At 38.8% G+C, this 19,836-nt stretch overlaps 1 pseudogene; it reads right to left on the bottom strand.

The window, feature by feature from the left end:
- Nucleotides 1–1,446: 1,446 nt before the first annotated feature.
- Nucleotides 1,447–12,368, bottom strand: LOC128113096 (ferritin heavy chain-like; annotated as a pseudogene).
- Nucleotides 12,369–19,836: the final 7,468 nt, after the last annotated feature.

Raw genomic sequence — 19,836 nt, 5'->3', positions numbered from 1 at the left:
CACCTTGAAGTTCCCAGTATTAACATTCAATTCCAAGGAATTTTAGCCTTATAAATGATTCATTACTTTTAAAAAAGAGAAACCTCAGGCTAATAAACCTCAAGTTAGAATCTCTGCTAAGGTCTAGAAACTGCACTCTTGCCATTTTAAACAGCCACAACAACCACAGACCTCAATAGAGAGCCATAGTCTTAGCTGATACTCTAGTAAGACATGTTAAGGTGAAATTATAACTGAACAAGATCACCATGGTCAAATTCTCCAGGTCATATGTTGTTCCAATGAATTATATATATGCTTTTACTAGTAAAATTATCCTGTGATTCTGTTGAGCCACCACACTAAATTTGCCCTTTTATTGAGAAAGGAAAAAAAAGGTCTTAATACAAGCAAAGCAGAGAATGATTAAAAGGACACGAGATCAGAGACCGAGAGTCATTTTTTCCTTCCAACAACCAGAGGATTTGTGGATGTTTAACATGAACTACTGAAGTGTGCACTGGCTAGTGTCCCCAGCAGAATTATTCCCTGCAGGCGTGCCTCATTAGCTTTGGCAGCATTCTGTTCTCTAAGTTTGGAAGAGGCTGGTATGTGAGAAGAGATGTTATGGAGGGATGCTTAAAAAGTTCTGCCTTGGAGATTTGCTTAATGGACAAATGTGCAAGGACCAGAGTATGGAAACCCAGCATCCACATAAATGCCAGATGGGCATCTGGGTTCCCCCACCCTGTAATTCAAGCACTCAGGAGGTAAAAAGAGGAGAGTCCAGCAGAAATCTAGAGAGCCAGATCAACTGAGAGACCCTGCCTCAATGTATACAGTGGAGAGGAATGAGGGAAGAAATGCGGCATCAATTTCTGGCCTCTGTGTGAGCACACATGCATGTGTTCCCACACACAGCAAACGTTAATATACACATGCATGCAGAACATACACATGAAAAAAGAAAATATCTTGTGGTATCAATGCTTTCTAGGATGTAAATACCACGACTGGCAAGAAGCCATTTATTTTTGCTGAAAAGAGGGAAAATAGAAACCTTAGGTATTTGGATTCTGTAATTAATTAAAGGCTACAAGTGACATTCATTTTTTTTCCATTTTCTGTCACATGTGATTGACTCATTCTGAAATAGACCTGAATCACAATATTGTTTATCCAATGGACTTTAATTGTATGTATCTTGTATAATAGCTGTTACACAAAGCAGCATTACTTGCACAACATTCTCATCTTATCTTATGCTCATTAGAAAATGCCACAGCTTAAAAACTATTTTTTTTAGGGGGGGGGGAGATACCAAAATTCTTTATTTGAAGGAATGGTACAAATTAAAGAACTTACATGGATGTTTTGGAGCGACTTACAGAAAAGACAAAGGCAGCCCCAACCTGCATGCACTGCCTTGGTGGCCAGTGACATCACCAGTGGCTTGGGAAAGTCAGCTTACCTCTCATTATCACTGTGACCCAGGGTATATTGTCAAAGACAAATTCTGCCATGCCAGATTTGGGGTTCACATCTTTCTCAAGTTGGTTACGTGGCTACCCAGTTCTTTGATGAATTTCACCTGCTCATTCAGGTAATGACTCTCAAGGAAGTCACACAAGTGGGGGTTGTTTTTATCAGTAGCCAGTTTGCACAGTTCCAATAGTGACTGATTCACATTCTTTCCCAGGGGCAGTGCACACTCCATTGCGTTCAGCCCACTCTCCCAGTCATTATGATAATGACTTGATAATCCTGCAGGAAGATTTGGCTACCTCCTGAGTGTTGCAGCTTTCTCAGTTTCTCAGCGTGTTCCCTCTCCTGATGAGACTGGCGGGAAAAGTATTTAGGAAAGTTCTTTAAAGCCTCACCATCCTAGTTGAAATATCAACATGAAGAGATAGACACAGGAGACATTCAGCTCCAGATTGATCTGGCATTTAATGGCAGTCTTAGTGGCAGCCCTGGCACACTTGCAAGGGAGACTCAATGATCACTGCTCATGAGGCAGAGCGAGAGGCTATGGCGACTCTAGAGCTGTGGCTGGCAGTGTGTGTAGGTGTGTGCGGTGAGGTGGTTGAGGGCTCTGATTTGGAGCAGCTAGCTGGGGTTGGCTGGTTTGAGCACCTGGTTCTGTTCAAGAATTGCTGAAGCAGGAAACCAAAGTGACTCTGGGCCGAGAACCTCAGACCTTAAACATATTTTAGATTGACACATAATATTGGTACATATTTATAAATTACAATGTGATGTTTTGATTCGTGTATACAACATCTCTTAATTCTGAAACATATCACATAACACATTTTTTTTTACAACATTTGGGGAAAGGGTATAAATTGTGTCCTTACAAGTAGCTGAAATGAAACACAAAACCAACTAATTGAGGGCAGTTTGTGTAAAGAATATGACAGAAAACAGAAAATATAAAGTATCTTTCAAGTGCTTGTGGGTTTTTATTTCATTAATAAAATGAAATCATTCTGAGCATAACTGTGATAATAAAATATTTTGGTACTCAGTGTACATTCAAGTGATAATTCTTCTACTGTAGGTGGGAGCTTGGAGATCAATTTTCTCATTAACAGGACTTTCACATGCTGGATGTCGTAAACCATTAGGGAAGGGTAGGATTGTAAAGAACACAGCATGCTTGCTGCTATCCGCACCTCCCACGTTCATAACAGCTGCTGATGCTTTTTCTGGTGAACTGAGACTTTGTCTCAGCATCCTTCAGGAGGTCTTCATCAGTAGTTTCGGCATCCTCAGGAGGCCTTCATCAGTTCATTAGTGATGGCAACAAAACCCTTACATTTTCATCTCAGTTGAAGTTTTCATTCTCTCTTAACCAGCATGTGAGATCCAAAGACCCTGGAGCAAAATTTATAAAAAAAAAAATTGAAGCATCATTCCTTAAAACTTCAAAAACTACTTGACAGACTTTATATTACAGGGAAATGAGTCTTAGGTATTTTTACTTTTTAATCTAACTTGAAAGTCTGGGTTTAATTGTCATACACCCAGATAATTGAATGACATTTACTTTTTTCAACCTTCTTTTTTTGTAGGTTAGTATGTTGACTTGAATTGGGAAGAAACAAAACTAATATTGAATATTTTTTATTTGCCAGGAACTTACATCTAAAATTTTTCAGCATTTTTTTTTTGCAAAACAACTATTCCATGGAGCAATAAGTTATTGACAAAATCCAACAGCCCTTCATTATAAAACCCCTGGAGAAACTATGGATACAATTATATATACCTTAACATAATAAAGATAATTTATAGCAAATCAATAGCCACTTAAATGAAGAGAAACTCAAAGCACTTCCACTAAAATCAGGAACAAGAAAAGGTTATTCACTCTTTCTGTACCTACTTAAGATAGTACTTGAAGTCTTAGCTAGAACAATATGATAACTATTCAAGGGAACACAAATAGGAAGGGAAGAAATCAAAGTATTTTTATTTGCAGGTGATATAATAGTATAAATAAGTGATCCTAAACACTTCACCAGGAAACTCGTACAGCTGATAAACACTTTCAGCAAAGTAGCAGGTTACCAATTTAACACACAAAATCAGTAGCCTTCCTATATGCAAAGGACAAATGGACTGAACGGAAAAATAACACCTTTCACAATATAACCTCAAACAATATGAAATACCTTGGGGTAACTCTAAATGAGCAAGTGAAAGGCTTATATGATAAAAACTTTAAGATATTGAAGGAAGAAATTGAATAGGATATCAGAAGATGGAAAGATCTCCCATGACCATGGATTTATATAGTAAAAATGGCCATCCTATCAAAAGCAATCTATAGATTCAATGAATTCTCCATCAAAATTCTAACACAATTCTTCACAGAACTGGAACACAGAACAATTTTCAGCTTCATATGGAAACATAAAATCCAAATAGCTGAAACATTCTTGAATGAAAAAAGAACTGCTGGAGGTCTTTTATCACCATCCTGATCTCAAATTGTATTACAGAGGTTTAGTAATAAAAACAGCATGGTTTTGCCACAAAACAGACACATTGATCAATGGAATTAAACTGAAAACCCAGACAAAAGTCCACACATATATGGATGCCTGGTTTTTGACAAAGAATCCAGTAATACCCATTGGGGGAGGGATAGCATCTTTAATAAATGGTGCTGGTGAAACTGGACAGCTACATGTAAAAGAATCCAAATGGATCTAAACTTATCACCCAGCACAAAACTAAGTCCAAATGGATCAAAGACTTCAACATAAAATCAGATAAATTGAACCTGATAGAAGACAAAATGGAGGATAGCCTTGAACTCACTGGCACAAGAGGAGACTTTCTGAACAGAACACAGTACAGGCACTGATATAGATCAACAATTAACAAATGGGACCTCATGAAACTGAAAAGCGTCTACATGGTAAAGGACACCATCTTTTGGACAAAGCAGCAGCCTAAAGAATGGAAAAAATATTTTCACCAACTACACACCCAATAGAGAGCTGATATTCAAAATATATAAAAAACTAAAATAACTGGACATCCAGAAAACAAATAACCCAATCAAAAAGGGGGTACAGATCTAAACAGAGTATTCTCAAAAGAGGAAACTCAAATGACTGAGAAGCGCTTAAAGAAACGTTCAGTATTCTTAGTTATCAAGGAATGCAAATCAAAACTACTTTGAGATTTCCTTCTTATACCTGTCAGAACAGTCAAGGTCAATAAAATAAATGACAGCTCATGCTGATGAGGATGTGGAATAAGGGAAACACTCATCCACTTTTTGGAGAGTGTAAATTTGTAAAGCTATGATGGAATCAGTGTGGCAATTCCGCAGAAAGTTGGGAATCAATTGATCTACCTTAGGATACAGCCATAACACTTGAGTATATAGCCAAAGGATGGTTCATCCCACTATGAAAAGACTTGCTCAGTGATGTTCATTGCTGCTCCATTCATAATAGCCAGAAGCTGGAAGCATCCTAAATGTCTATCAACAGATGAATGAATAAATAAAACGTGGTACAATTATACAATGGAATATTACTCAGTCTTTAAAAACTGAAATCATGAAATTCATAGGTAAATGGGTGGAGCTAGCAAGAAATTATCCTGCGTGAGGTAACCCAGACCTAGAAGGACAAATATGGTTTGTATTCACTTATATGTGGTTGTTAGCCATTAGGTCATTGATAAGTAAGCTACAATCTATAGAACGACTGAAGCTAGGTAAAGAGTAAGGGACTAGTAGGGGAAGATGGATTTCCTTAGGAAAGTGAAATAGATTTAGATGGTTGAGGGGAGGTACTAGAATGGGGGGGGTGAAAAGGAGAGGGGGAGGTGAAAGGGCATTGAGGATCCCTCACCTATTGGGAAGACACAGCTAAAACTAAGGGCCATTTGAGGGGTCATATGGAAGCCTAATACAGTAGAAACTTCCTAGGATATACACATATGTGAAGGCTATCTAAATGAAATGAATTTGCCAAATAATATGGTAGAAATAGTCCCAACTGGCCATCTCTCATCACCAAACGAAGCTTCTAGAATGGGAATGGTTACATCTAATTGACTTGTTGGCAAAAGGAGTCCAATGGGAACCCCCAGGGAACCCAGGCTGTTGTCCAGGCTCTTAGTTGTTTTACACAACCTGATGTTAAGGCCCCCTTGCAGAAAATAACACCTACACAACTCATTGAACACAGAGAAGTTAAACAAATGCCTATATAGAGCTTTTACCCTTGTGGACTAATGTTCCAGGTACTGGAAGGTACTCTCCACACTACCAGAAAAGAAAGATGAACACCAAGCCAGCTATAAACCCTTTGATTTACAATGGTGACCTGCCTACAAAGTATGCTGATGCAATAATGACATAAAACTTGTGGGAGTAACCAACAAACATCTGATTTGACTTTAGGCCCATTCCATGAGATGGAGCTCCTACCTGACATTGCTTGTGACCAAGATCCTGAGACTAAATAGCCCAGGGACCTCAGGTAAAACCAAATACTACTATTCTCCTAAAATAACATAGCAATAAAATGACTCCTAATGACATTTTACTACACTCATATATCAGTGCTCAGCTATCATCAGAGATGTTTCATGTAGCAAAAGGGCACAAATACAGATACCCACAGTCAGCCAGTGTGCAGAAAGTGAGAGATCTTAGAAAACTCAGCCCTAAATGGTATGTCTCCATCAAATCCCTCCCTTTAGGACTCAGGGAACCCTGCAGGATAGGAGGAGGAAAGAGCGGAAGACCCAGAGGGGATAAAGGACACCAAGGAAATAAAGCCTTCTAAATCAACATGACCTACACACATAAACTCACAGAAATTGAGGCAGCATGCATAGGGAGGGGCCTGCATGGGTCTGCTCTAGATGGGGTCTCAGAGCTGAAAGGAAAAGTAGACACATGCCCCCATCTTTAACCCAGAAGCTAGTTGTTATTGGTAACCACTTGTAAATGAAAAGTGAGTTTTCTTCTAGGGAATCTCACAAGAGTGGGGAACAAACTACTATTAGTGGTAGGCTGCATGTCCAATAGCTAATGGCCAATATTCGCTGGCATCTTAGGAGGTTCTTTGTCTCCTACTATGTGAGGAATTCTTTATCCCCTGAACCTTACAGATCTTTTGTATTATGGCTTCTGGTTTTGTGTTTCTAGGGGATTCCTGTGTGTGCAAACATGTGTGTCTCTGTGTCTAGATGTGTTTCTTAGGCTTTTTCTTTGGCTCTTTTTCTTGTTTGTTTTGTCCTAGTCCAACTCATTTGTTTTTGTTTTGTTATATCTTATTTTATTATTATTCCTTAGATGCCTGCTTGTTTGCTAATGAGAGACAGAAAGGGTGTGGATCTGGATGGTAGGGGAAGTGGGGAGGAACTAGGTAGAGCTGGGGGAGAGGAAACTGTAATCAGAATATATTGCATTAAAAAATCTAATTTTAATGAAAAAAATGTATTGTTGAAGAAACTGAGACCTTGAAAGATTAAATTACTCATTCAAATCCTGCAACCCTTTAATAGCAGAGCCAACATTCAACTGATTTTGCATGTGCCTATGGGGATCAGAATTGCAAAACCTGGAAGGTTTCGTTTGTCTGAGGGCTTGTATGCAACATGTTTTCTAATTTGAGCTAGCAGAGTCTGAATGAGGACATGAATAAATTATTACATCTGGCTTCATACTTTAGCCATGGCTTTGTTGCTGTGATAGATCTAGAGTGGAGAACTCATCCCTTCAATACAGAGAGAAGTATGGTGCCACGTACAAGAAACAGTGCCTAACAAAGGGCATTCTCTTTGTAGAGGTTTCTGGCTATTTTTGCTTTATTCATTTCTACTTAAATGTCAGAATTACCTCACTAATGCAAATGGAATTACCCCCTGGAAGGCATGGATGTTTAACACAGGTATGCCAAGGCTTCTGATACATGGATTCATAGTTTTCTGTTATTGTTGATTTCTTTTAATAATGTGCATTTTTTTCTGTCCTAATTTTGGTAGTTGTCACATCTATTTCTAGAAATTTATCAGTTTTTAGTGCCTTTTAAAATGTTACTTTCAAATTGTGTTTAGCTATTATGTCACATTAGATGTATATATGAATTACAATGTGATATTTTAATTCATATACATAACTTCTCTTAATTCTAAAAAACATTATATAAAGGAAATTTGAGAATATCTAGAGTAAGAGTATAAACTGTGTTCTTACAAGTCCTTACATCAAAACATGAGCTTGTACCTATGACTTCACATACTATTTCCTGGTTGTGAATTATTTTGGATTTTTGACATATACAAGTTATGATATGCTTACTTCTTTTCATACCTTTGTAAGTTATTTTTTTTCTAGCTCATGCCATTAGTGAGGACCTTTATACATGGTTTAAAAGTTACTGTGCATAGATACCTTGCATTCATTAATTACATGTACTTACAGAGTTGATGTGACTTATGAATACAATGTTGAATGATCAATAATTAATCAAGTGACTTAATAAATTCATCCTTTCTAGACATTTTCATGGTGAGAATATTTGAAATTTATTCTTCGAGGGCTGTAAAATTGGTTACACTGTTATTGACTGGAGTCATCACACTCTACAATAGAGCAGACCCCACAAATCAGAAAACTTACCCCTCTCCTGATATGGTGATCCTTGCCCACCTCCTGCTGCATCTGACCCCAGCTCCTAGAACCTTTACTCAACTCTGCTTTGGTGACCTTGGTTGTTTTAGATTTCCTGTGTAAGTGAGGACATGCATTATTAATCTTTCTGTGATTGGCACATTTTTTCTCAGTGTAATGCTGTCCAGGCCTACCTATGTTGTCATGGTTTCAGAAGTTTTTCCCATTAAAGGCTGAGTGGCATTTGGTTGTGTATATATACTACATTTCACTTATTGATTCATCCACTGGTCAACACTTAAGTGATTCTATGCCTTGGCTATTGTGAATAGCCCTGCACTGAACATGGCAGAGAGGACATCTCTTTGACTGATTTCAAATCTAAAATACCCAGAAGTGGGATTTGTTGGTGATTCTATTTTCATCATTTTTCTAAACCTCCATATAGTTTTCCCCCCAAGTCTCATGAAGCTCAGAATAGTCTCAAACTGGCTATGTAGCAGAGAGTGATCTTGAACTTGTGATCCTCCTGCCTCCTCCTCTCAAGTGCTGGGAGTAGTGGCATGTGCTGCCACATTCAGTTCCCCCATAAATTTTTTCATACTTACTGTACAAAGTTACGTTTCACCAACAAGAGTTAGCTTTTCCATACATTCCCTGCAGCCCACTATCTTTGCCTTAAAGTGGTATCTTGTGTGTGTTTGTGTGTGTGCACGTGTGTTTGCATATGCACTTGGAAGTCAGTAGTTGATATTAAGTGTCTTCCTCAGTTGCTCTCCTGCTCTTTTACTAAACCTGGGTCTTGCTGATTTGGCTCTCAAGCCCTCAGGATTCTTCTGCCTCTGCCTCCCTAGTGCTGGAATTACAGCATGTGCTGCTGCAACCAACTTTTCTCATGGGTGCTGGCAATCCAACTCAGGTCCTTATGCTTGCATACCAAACACTTTACTGACTGAGCCATTTCCACAGCCCCCTGTTTTATTGGTTCAGCTTTCATTTCCCCGGTGATTAGCACTCCTGAGCATTTTTTCTAATACCTGTTGTGTGACTTCCACTAAGAAATATCTATTCATTTTCCTTGCCAATTTTATAATTGGTTTGTTATCTGACTATTGAAGAATTCCTGCTGTATTATGGATATTAATCCCTGTCTGGATGTTTGGCTTGCAAATATTTTCAGTCTTCATATTTTCTTATTACATATTAATTATTCTGATAGTAGTCCCACTTGTCTGTTTTTACTTTTAATTATCTGACCTTTGGAGTTTACATCTAAAACAAAATGAAACAAAACAAAATGAAAACCACTTAAGCTAATGTTGTGCAGTTTTTCTTTCATGTTTTCCCTTAGTACTTTTCTAGTTTTTTAATCTATACCTTTAAATATTCCACTTTGAGTTGATTATTGTTTATAGTACACTAGTTAAATTTAACTCATTTGCATTTAGAAGTCCAATTTTTTTGACATCTTTTATCTAAAAGAGATTGATATTTTACCATCATATATTCTTGTTATTTTGGTCAAAAATCAATTGACTGTACAAGTATGGATTCATTTCTGGGCTCTGTATTCTGTTTCACTGGTCAATGTATCTCTTCTTACATCAACACCACATTATTCTCACTCCTGCTACATTGTAGTATAATTTGGAACCAAATTCAGCTGTGTTCTTTAAAAATAGATTTATTTTTATATATACTCGTGTGTGTGTGTGTGTGTGTGTGTGTGTGTGTGTGTGTGTGTGTGTGTGTGCGTGCCACATGTGTGAGGTGACTGTAGAATCTCTGGAGCTGTATTTCCAGGTGGTTGGGACCTCCTTAATGTGTATGCTAGGAACCAAATCTGGGTCTTTTGTGAGAGTGGTATGCGCTCTTAACCGATGGGCCATCTCTTCAGCATTGTTCTTCTACTAGTGTTGGCTCAAGCTATGTAGTTTTCATGTGAATTTTCAATTTTTAAAAATAATGGTTGAAGTTGAAAATATGTTGATATTAATTGTTCCAATCTATGAACACAATGTGTCTTACCATTTATTTGTGTCTTTGATTCATTCATTATTATTTTGTAGGTCTTAGCATATATCGCATTTATCTGTTTGGGTAGTTTCTAGCTAAGTGTCTTATTTATTCTGGTATTCAACTGCAAATACGATCATTCTTTCTGCTCGTTCTCCTCACTGTTATACAGCATGTGCTGTTGACTTTCCCATTAGTTTGTGTCCTAGTTTGTGTAACTTTACTGTGTTTGTTCGTTAGTTCTGACGGGTATCTGGCAGCGTTGAAAGGGTTTCCCACTCTTCACATCTCATTGTCAGCAGTCAGTGATCATTTCCCCTCTCCTTTCCTTGATGGGTGCCTGTTGTTTCTTTCTCATGCATAGTTGCTCCTGCAAGGATGTCTGCCACCACTGAGTGGGTGGTAAGAATGGTGTCTTTTGGGGCCTTCGCTGTTCACCACTGAGCATGCTGTCCACGGGAGACTATTAGAGCCATGCCAGCTTTCATCTATGAAGTTTGACACATTCTGTTTTAATTTTTCTGTCTTCATTCTCAAGACGTCTCTACTTTTCCTTTCTTATAATGCCCTTCTGAGGCTACATACTGACCTACAAGACAAGATGTACCCCTGGTGTGATAGTGTCAGGACTGTTTTAGGGATAATCAGCTGCTCTCTGATTAGATTCTAGGCTCCTACCACAGGAGAAAATTCATACTTGGTACTGTAAACCTGACCAAAAGCTCATGGTTGAAGATAGCATAGAGCTGGTTTGGGACAACCTCCTACTGCTGTTTTGCTAAAAGGACATGATTCCAAACCGCCTGTTAAATATTTGTTTGTATCCACAGATTAGTGCTGTTTCTCAACCTTGGTCAGAGACACTTCTGTTTAAAGTGGGTGCCAGCTAATACAGAGACTCATAACTGGTCAAAGTGTTCATAATAAGTGGGTATTGAGTGCTCATCACTAAATGGGACATCTACAGTAACCCTTTCAAAGCTCAGGGAACACTGCAGAAGATGAGGAAGCAAGACTATAGAGCCAGAGGATAGAGAAGAGGGATGTGAAACACTGTGGTAGACATGGCACTCATCAAATCACAGCAGATGTGGATACCTGCAAGTGTTGTACAGGATGGGTCCCCACACTAAAATTTGATCATGGTTGGGGAAGGGTGCATGATGCTTCACTCCTCCCAGAAGAGCTATAGGCAGTTAACAATTTCTGGGTGGGGGAAGTCACTTTCTTCACTGGTTTAATCTCTGGTAAGTTGCCCATATGCTAATAAATGAAGTCCACCCATGCTCATACAGGCAACCCTAATTAAACAGAGTGGATCCTAACAACCACAAAGCAAACAAACTATCAAAAAATCATGAAAATAGGTAAGAGACTTGTCAGGAAGAGGAATTAGTCTAGCAGGAGGGAGAGGAGGGAGAGAGAGTAGTGGGGCATGAAAAATAACAAACATATGCATGTATGAAATTATTAAAGAATAATAAAATTCAAAATTTAAAAAGAAAAAGCTTCTATCATATTTTACATGCATTTGATGTTTCACTTTTACTTTTCCTTCCTGTGTTTGAGTTTCAGTATTTTCTCTTGACCTAGTTCCTATATCCCAGACCACAACTTTCTTAAGTTCAATTATGTCTAATGTTAAATCTACTGAATTTTAAATTTTGGTCACCATGTTTTTCTGGCTTATGATTTCCATTTAAAATGACATTGATATTTGTTTTCTTGTATGCATTAATAATCACAAGAATTTTCAATTAATGGGAGACAGTCTCAGTATTTGTGTCTACTTGCATCTAGCAGTGTTACTGTGGGGAGTCGGGGCATTTCTTCTTATGGGTTTTTATTGCCCAGAGAGGGTTAGTTCTCCAATTCTGCATCTAGTAGCCGAGAGATGGACAGTGACAAGGACCTAGGATGACTTGAAGCACTGCACAGTCTGTATGGTGGCTCTTTTTTTATTTCTTCATTGACTTCTGAAATGAAAACATTCAATATTACAAGTAAGGGCCTGAGGTGTTTCCCTGGATTCTTCTTCTTAATAAGTCCTGAACTCCAATATTTGTACTTCCAATAACCTGAGATTATGAAAACCTCTCTATGGTTTTCGGTTCCCTTTGACTCTGCTTCTCAATCTTTTGACCTGTAGAGCTTACTCAGCCAATGGCTTGACAGGGTAATTGTGTTCGGTGCTGACTGCACTTTCCACGTTCATCATGTTCTATATTCTGTCTGCCTTAGCAGCCCAGCCCCAAGCTCTAATGCCTTCTCTGCCAACCTGGGTTTGTTTCCCAAGCCTGGTGCGTTTTCCTGAGAATTGTCAAATGCCCCGAGAGGAGAAGTAATGTGAAGAAAATTGAATTTATAAAAATGTGCTTTCCACCTGTCTGCATTCTATACCCTCATGTGCTGGGTGACTTATTTTTCTGCAAGTCCTTCAAATAAAGTTTGATTTTGTATTTTGTTCAGCTTTTAATAGTATTCTTAGTAAGTGCACTGGACTTCTGGGAGGAGAAGTAGGTGACTTACATTTTCTTTTCTATAAATGCTTTGGCTAACAATGAGATCCAAGTATTTAATTGCTGCTTAAACTCTCTTCACCACAGGATTCTTTTTCTTCTTCTTTTCCCCAGGAACAAAAGACAATAACTTTTTTGGAACTGAGCTCATAACTAGGGTATCTTTGTCCAATGGTACTGTTATGAAGGCTACCTGATGGCAGAGGGGCACACCTCTGTAAGTTCCCAACTTTCCCTTTTTCAGGTAATTAGCAAGAGCCATTCTTTCCAAATCTGGCATCCACACAAGGTCTCATTTTTTATTTCAAGACATGTATTGACATTTTGCTTTATATAGAGTATTTTGTAACCAATATTAGCTACTAGGATTGTGGTATGAGTGGGGACTCAAGTCATTATGCATTGTGTTCCTGTTCTGGGGCAGAGTGCAGTACTTACTTCTTGTTGCAAATGTGCTGTGTCCCGGCACTGTAGACCATGCTCTTTACAGAGTATTTATATCTATCCTCCCAACTCTTGTCTGTCCTCTGTCACCTTTTTACATGTGACATAAAGATCAAGTTCTCTAGTTGATCTGTCACTAAGAGCATACTTCAATCTTCTTTTCTGAAAAATGAGTTTCATTGGTTGAAGATTTTCTAATAGAAAGGAATTGTTTCTACATTTGGTTGAGATATGAATTGAATCCCACAGACTTCTTTACTGATATATTTGTTTCCATCTGGTGGTGCTATTTTGAGAGAGATAGAAACTTTGGTCCACGGAGCATAGCTGTAGGAACTATGTCACTGGAGGTGTACCATTTGGGGCTGTATCTCACCCTGGACTTTCCTCTGTTTCTATCTCTGTTTCTTGGCCATAGTGAGATGTGCAGCAATTATGCTTTCCCACATTCTCATGAAGTAATGGAATCTTCCAGCCATGCACTGAAATCTTTGAGACCCTCAGCAAAATAAATTCTTCTTTAAACCATTTTTCTCTTACATAATTGTCAAAGTGAGAAAAGCTTGACTAACCTGGCTAGGTTAAATTTGGATATTGGGCATTTAACTGTATTGTTATCTCTCACTTTCATCCTGTACGTGCATCAATTATCAAGATGATGTGCAATTACATGCTTTGTAGTTTAGCATATTATACTTATTTCTCTTCATTTCTGTAGTGTTAAAGTCCATTTTAAGTACAAGTTTCATTTTCAGGGCTTGGACTTGCATTTTACCTTAGCAATCTTCAAGTATGTATAGTGTATAAATTGTTGTATTTATGTTATACTAGGTATAATAAAGTCTTTATTTTTGTATTCATTTACAAAATAGATTTCAGTGTTTGTGATATTTTAAATAATACCAGTCAAGTTTTGAATTGCTTGTCCTTTCATATCCCAGCACCTAACTATTAACAATGTTAAACTTAATTCAATTACTGTACAATACCAGTGAAAAGCGTATTATGAATGTTTTATTGCAGTGAATAAAACAAATCACTTCATAATAAATTTTGATGGCTTCCATAGAGAACTATTAAGAAAGATTTAAAAAAATACAGTTGTGTATTGCATTGCCACATGCATACCTTACCATGCTTTACATGAAGGTATAACTGGAGATGTGTATGTACTATAATATGGTGGCATGAGAAGCTGTCCACTGTCATAGGAAAGCATGCTGAGATGTGCCTATTAAAGGCTATTTTCTTTAGAAGTGAAATGAGGAAATACACACTTTGGTGTGAACTTTTTAATAAAAACATTTTTATTGCAAAATAAAACACACATTCATAGAATTAATTTATAAGAATAGTTCATTAGTTATATTATATATAATAAAGATGACTATAGCACAATGAATTATTAAAATTTAGAGAACAGACCTTTGACTGCTACTCCACAAGCTGTTCCCATGCTTTATTCCAGTTACAATATTTTCCCTTGTAAAGAGCAACCACTGTTCAGATTTTAGTAATTTAATCTGAATGTATATCTTTGTTGTATCTTTAAATACTACAATTTAATTTTAGAAAGTGATTTTAAAGTTTCCCTTAACCTAAACATTCTCTTATATATCTTTTTATGCTCTAGCTACTTAACTCATGGAATAAGTCAGATATTCTGATGTGAAGCTAGCCCATGCCCCATGTTATGTTGATTGTGTTGACATGTCCTATGTTGGTATATTAATTATTTCCTGGAAAGTTTTTAGGAAATTTGGAAGTTATGAGAACCTTGGAATAATAAGACTCAATTCAATCCTCATTAGTAACTGCACATGGTCTTTCCAGGCTGATGAAAGCCTTCCTGTATCAACATGTAAGAGAAATGTGTGTGTGTGTGTGTGTGTGTGTGTGTGTGTGTGTGTATATATATATATATATATATATATATATATATTTAAATGGAGAGTTTAGAAGAGTCTTTTCAGTAAACATGTTGAGAGGTAACTGTGAATAGCATACTCAATGGTATTTTTATTTAATAAAAGGCAAAGATATGTATGTATTCTTATGCACATGGACTTGATTTTCTGTCTATTGGTGACCTCACTCTTTGCCAGAGAAGAGTAGAGAGAGGCCCACAGAGTAACAATTTTCCTTAACATACCCTTTCTAAAAAACACACAAAGCCTGACAAATCAAACGAGTTAGACATGGTTGCTCATGGCTTGAATCAGGAAGCAGAGGCAGGCAGATCTCTATGAGTTCAAGGCCAGCTTGGTCCACATAGCAAGTTTCAGACAAGTCAATAATACATAGAGGCCATATCTCAAAAATAAAAAATCACTAGCATTTCTCAAAATCACTGTGTGGGAGATATGGTAATATATGGTCAAATAAATGCTTCCAAATTTAAATAAGATTGAAAATGTTGAGTGCTTGTGTAATTATTAGAGTTGATCTGAAAAATTCTTACATTAAATAAAGCATTTTAATTTTGGTTAACTTATTTTTCACAATCTCTTTGGTTATAAGAATTTGTGTGTGTGTGTGTGTGTGTGTGTGTGTGTGTGTGTGTGTGTGTGTGTGTTGTTTCCATTGAATATTTGACAATTTTTTGTGATACATTAGCTATAGATACAACTGGATCTAATAAAACTGGCCAGGTGGTAGTGGCACATGCCTTTAATCCCAGCACTCGGGAGGCAGAGCCAGGCGGATCTCTGTGAGTTCAAGGCCAGCCTGGGCTACCAAATGAGTTCCAGGAAAAGGCGCAAAGCTACACAGAGAAACCATGTCTCGAAAAACCAAACCAAACCAAACCAAAACAAAACAAAACTGTGTTTTGGTAGATATCTATGGGTAGATTATCTATCTCAATCAATGTTCTATTACTGTGAAGAGACACCATGACCACAGCAACTTTTACAAAGGAAAGTATTTACTGGAAGCTTGCTTACAGTTTCAGAGGTTTAGTCATTATCAGCATGGCAGGGAATATGGCCCACATAGGCACACATGGTGCTGGAGGAGTAGCTGAGAGTTCTACATTTGGATCCATAGGCAGCAGGAAGAGCAAGAGCCACCGCACCTGGGTTGGGCTTTTGAAAACCTCAAATACCACACAGGGACACCCATCACAAGTCTCCCCTCAGCAGTTTTCCTTAGCTGCACAGGGAGATTCTATAACCACTTTCTTGTATCCTTGACTCTAATGTTAGAACTATGTGGCCAAAGCTGCCAAGTTCTGCTCCTTGCTGGCATTGGAACCTGGCCCTCCTCATTCAAATACATCATTTCAATGGTTTCTTTCATGGATTAAGCCTTTCTTGAATTCCTTTTTACAAGTTGAAGCTTAGCTGGGTAGGCTCTTGCCCTGAGGCTACTACTATCTTTATTCCATTTTGTGGTGATATTTTATTTGTTTTGAAATGTGGTGATATTTTATTTGTATGTTAATACATAAAGTTTGCCTGAAGATCAGAGGAAATAGCAAGCCATTAACACAAAAGTCAGGCAGTGGTAGCACACACCCTTAATCCGATCACTTGGCAGGCAGGGTCTCAGTGTGTTCAAGGTCACACTAGGGAACAGAGCCAAGCATGGGGACACACACCTTTACTCCCATACCAACCATAGAGACCTGGAGGTCTATACAGACAGGCAGTGGCAAGGAAATGAGGTAGCTGCACTAAGAGTCAATGAGAGGGCAGAACAGAACGACAATAAAAGCCTGGGTAGACAGGAATTAGCTCTCTTTGGAAGCTAGGCATGGTGAGCTAAGGTTAGCTGGTGGCTCTCACTATTTCCCTGATCTCTAAGGCTTTCACCCCTATATTTGGCTCCATGTTTTTTATTTAATAAGACTATTTAGAAATTTGGCTGCAGCTGTCACAATCTACATCGCTCTCAGCACCATTGTGTTCTATTCTCCTACTAGTATGGCCAATTAAATCCCACTTAAAGTGTTCAACTGCATTCCTAATCTGGAATCTCAAAAGTCCATATTCTGCCAAGAAGGATCAGGCCTACTACAGCATCTCCCCACTCCTGGTACTAACTTCTATCTTGGTCAGTGTTTTATTACCATGAAGAGATACCATGACCACAGCAATTCTTATAAGGGAAAACATTTAATTGGGGCTTGCTTACAGTTTCAGAGGTTTAGACCATTATCAGCCTGGCAGGAAGAATGGTGGCATGCAGCAGACATGGTGCTACAGAAGGAGCTGAGAGTTCTACATCTGGATCTGCAGGCAGCAGAAAGAGAGAGTTTGGGCTTTTGAAACCTCAAAGTGACACACTTCCTCCAAGGCCACGTCCTTTATCTTTTTATAGTGCTACTCCCTAAGCACTTAAATATATGGACCTATGGGGGTTATTCTTATTCAAACCACAATATTATCTTTCCAGTGTTTAGTCTTCTGATCCATGAATATGGATACTTTTTCGTTTATTTAAATTTTCCTTAAATTCTTTTAACAGTAGTTTGCTTTCAGTGTGTACGTTTTGTGCAGCTTTTGTTAAGTCTATTACACATGTTTTATTATTTTTGATAGTAGTATAGTAGAATTCTTTCTTTCCCTTTTTGTATTTGTATATGTCTTGGTGTGCATGTGTATATGCATGCTTGCATATGTGGGCATGCATGTGTGTGCAGATCCTGGTGCACCTTTGTGCATGTGCATGTGTAAGCCCAGAAATGAAATCTGTTGTCTTCCTCGAGTGCTCTTTCCCTTGTTTATTGCAATAGGCCCTCTCTCAGCGCTTCCTGATTCAGTTAGTACGTCTAGCAGGCTTGCCTTGGGGATTCTCTGGCTCTATCCTGCTGGGATTCCAGGTAGCTGTCTCTCCTGCACGGCTTTCTTTTACTTGGGTTCTCACAATCCAAACTCTTATCTTCATGCTTGTGCAGCAAGCTCTTACTCCACTGAACCATCTCCTTAGTCCTGTGGTTAAAATTTTTAATTTCCCTTTTCAATTCTAACAGCAAAGGAATAAAGCCTGATAGTGCTCTGCATTTTGATCTTCTAACCTTAAACATTGTCAGATTAGCCAGGGTTCTTTAGAGAAACAGAACTGTTAGACTGACTATTAGAAGAGGACGTATTACATTACCCTGCATAATACACTCTGACTAATCAAATGATGGCCATCTCCCCTCTGGAGAGGCCAATATCCTGAGGCTGCCCAGTCCTCTAGGTTGGATGCATTAGCAATGAAGGTATGGAGGATTATTAGAGGGCCACGGCTCTTCAGCCCACATCAGAACACAGAAGAAGCTGGGTTTCTTTTTTTAAATTTATTTTAATTTATTTTGCAATACAATTCAGTTCTACATATCAGCCACGGATTCCCTTGTTCTCCCCCCTCCCGTCCCCCTCACCTTCCCCCCAACCTCCCCCCCCCATTCCCATCTCCTCCAGGGCAAAGCCTTCCCCACAGACTGAGGTCAACCTGGTAGACTCAGTCCAGGTAGGTCTAGTCCCCTCCTCCCAGGCCGAGCCAAGTGACCCTGCATAGGCCCCAGGTTTCAAACAGCAAACTCATGCAATGAGCACAAGATCTGGTCCCACTGCCTGGATGCCTCCCAAAGAGATCAAGCCAATCAACTGTCTCACCCATTCGGAGGGCCTGATCCAGTGGGGACCCCTCAGCCATTGGTTCATAGTTCATGTGTTTGCATTCATTTGGCTATTTGTCCCTGTGCTTTATCCAACCTTGGTCTCAACAATTCTCGCTCATATAAACCCTCCTCATTCTCGCTAATTGGACTCCCAGAGATCCACCCGGGGCCTAGTCATGGATCTCTGCATCCAGATCCCTCAGTAGTTGGATGAGGTTTCTAGCATGACAATTAGGGTGTTTGGCCATCCCATCACCAGAGTAGGTCAGTTCGGGCTGTCTCTCGACCACTGCCAGCAGTCTGTTGTGGGGGTATCTTTGTGGATTTCTGTGGACCTCTCTAGCACTTTGCTTCTTCCTATTCTCATGTGGTCTTCATTTACCATGGTCTCCTATTCCTTGTTCTCCCTCTCTGTTGTTGATCCAGCTGGGATCTCCCGCTCCCCCAAGCTCTCTTTCCCTCAACCCTCGCCTTTCATTACCCCCACTCATGTCCAGGCTGTTCATGTAGATCTCATTCCATTTCTCTGTCATTGGGCGATCCCTGTGTCTTTCTTGGGGTCCTCTTTTCCAGGTAGCCTCCCTAGTGATGTGAGTAGCAGTCCAGTCATCCTTGTTCCACATCTAGTATTCTCCCATGAGTGAGTACATACCATGTTTGTCTCTCTGAGTCTGGGTTACCTCACTCAGGATGATTTTTTCAAGATCAATCCATTTGTCTGCAAACCTCATGATGCCATTGTTTTTCTCTGCTGAGTAGTATTCCATTGTGTATATGTACCACATTTTGTTTATCCATTCTTCAGTTGAAGGGCATCTGGGTTGTTTCCATGTTCTGGCTATTACAAACAATGCTGATATGAACATAGCTGAACCAAAGAACTGATACAGCTTATAAACACCTTCAGCAACATAGCAGGATACAAGATCAACTCAAAAAAATCAGTAGCCCTCCTATATACAATGGACAAAGAAGCGAAGAAGGAAATCAGAGATACATCACCCTTTACTATAGCCAAAAATGACATAAAATACCTTGGGGTAACACTAACCAAGCAAGTGAAGGACCTATATGACAAGAACTTTAAGTCCCTGAAAAGAGAAACTGAAGAA

This window comes from Peromyscus californicus, unplaced genomic scaffold, assembly GCF_007827085.1.
Source record: "Peromyscus californicus insignis strain IS unplaced genomic scaffold, ASM782708v3 Scaffold_17__1_contigs__length_78620276, whole genome shotgun sequence".
Taxonomy (NCBI): domain Eukaryota; kingdom Metazoa; phylum Chordata; class Mammalia; order Rodentia; family Cricetidae; genus Peromyscus; species Peromyscus californicus.
This window is presented reverse-complemented; position numbering and strand designations above follow the sequence as displayed.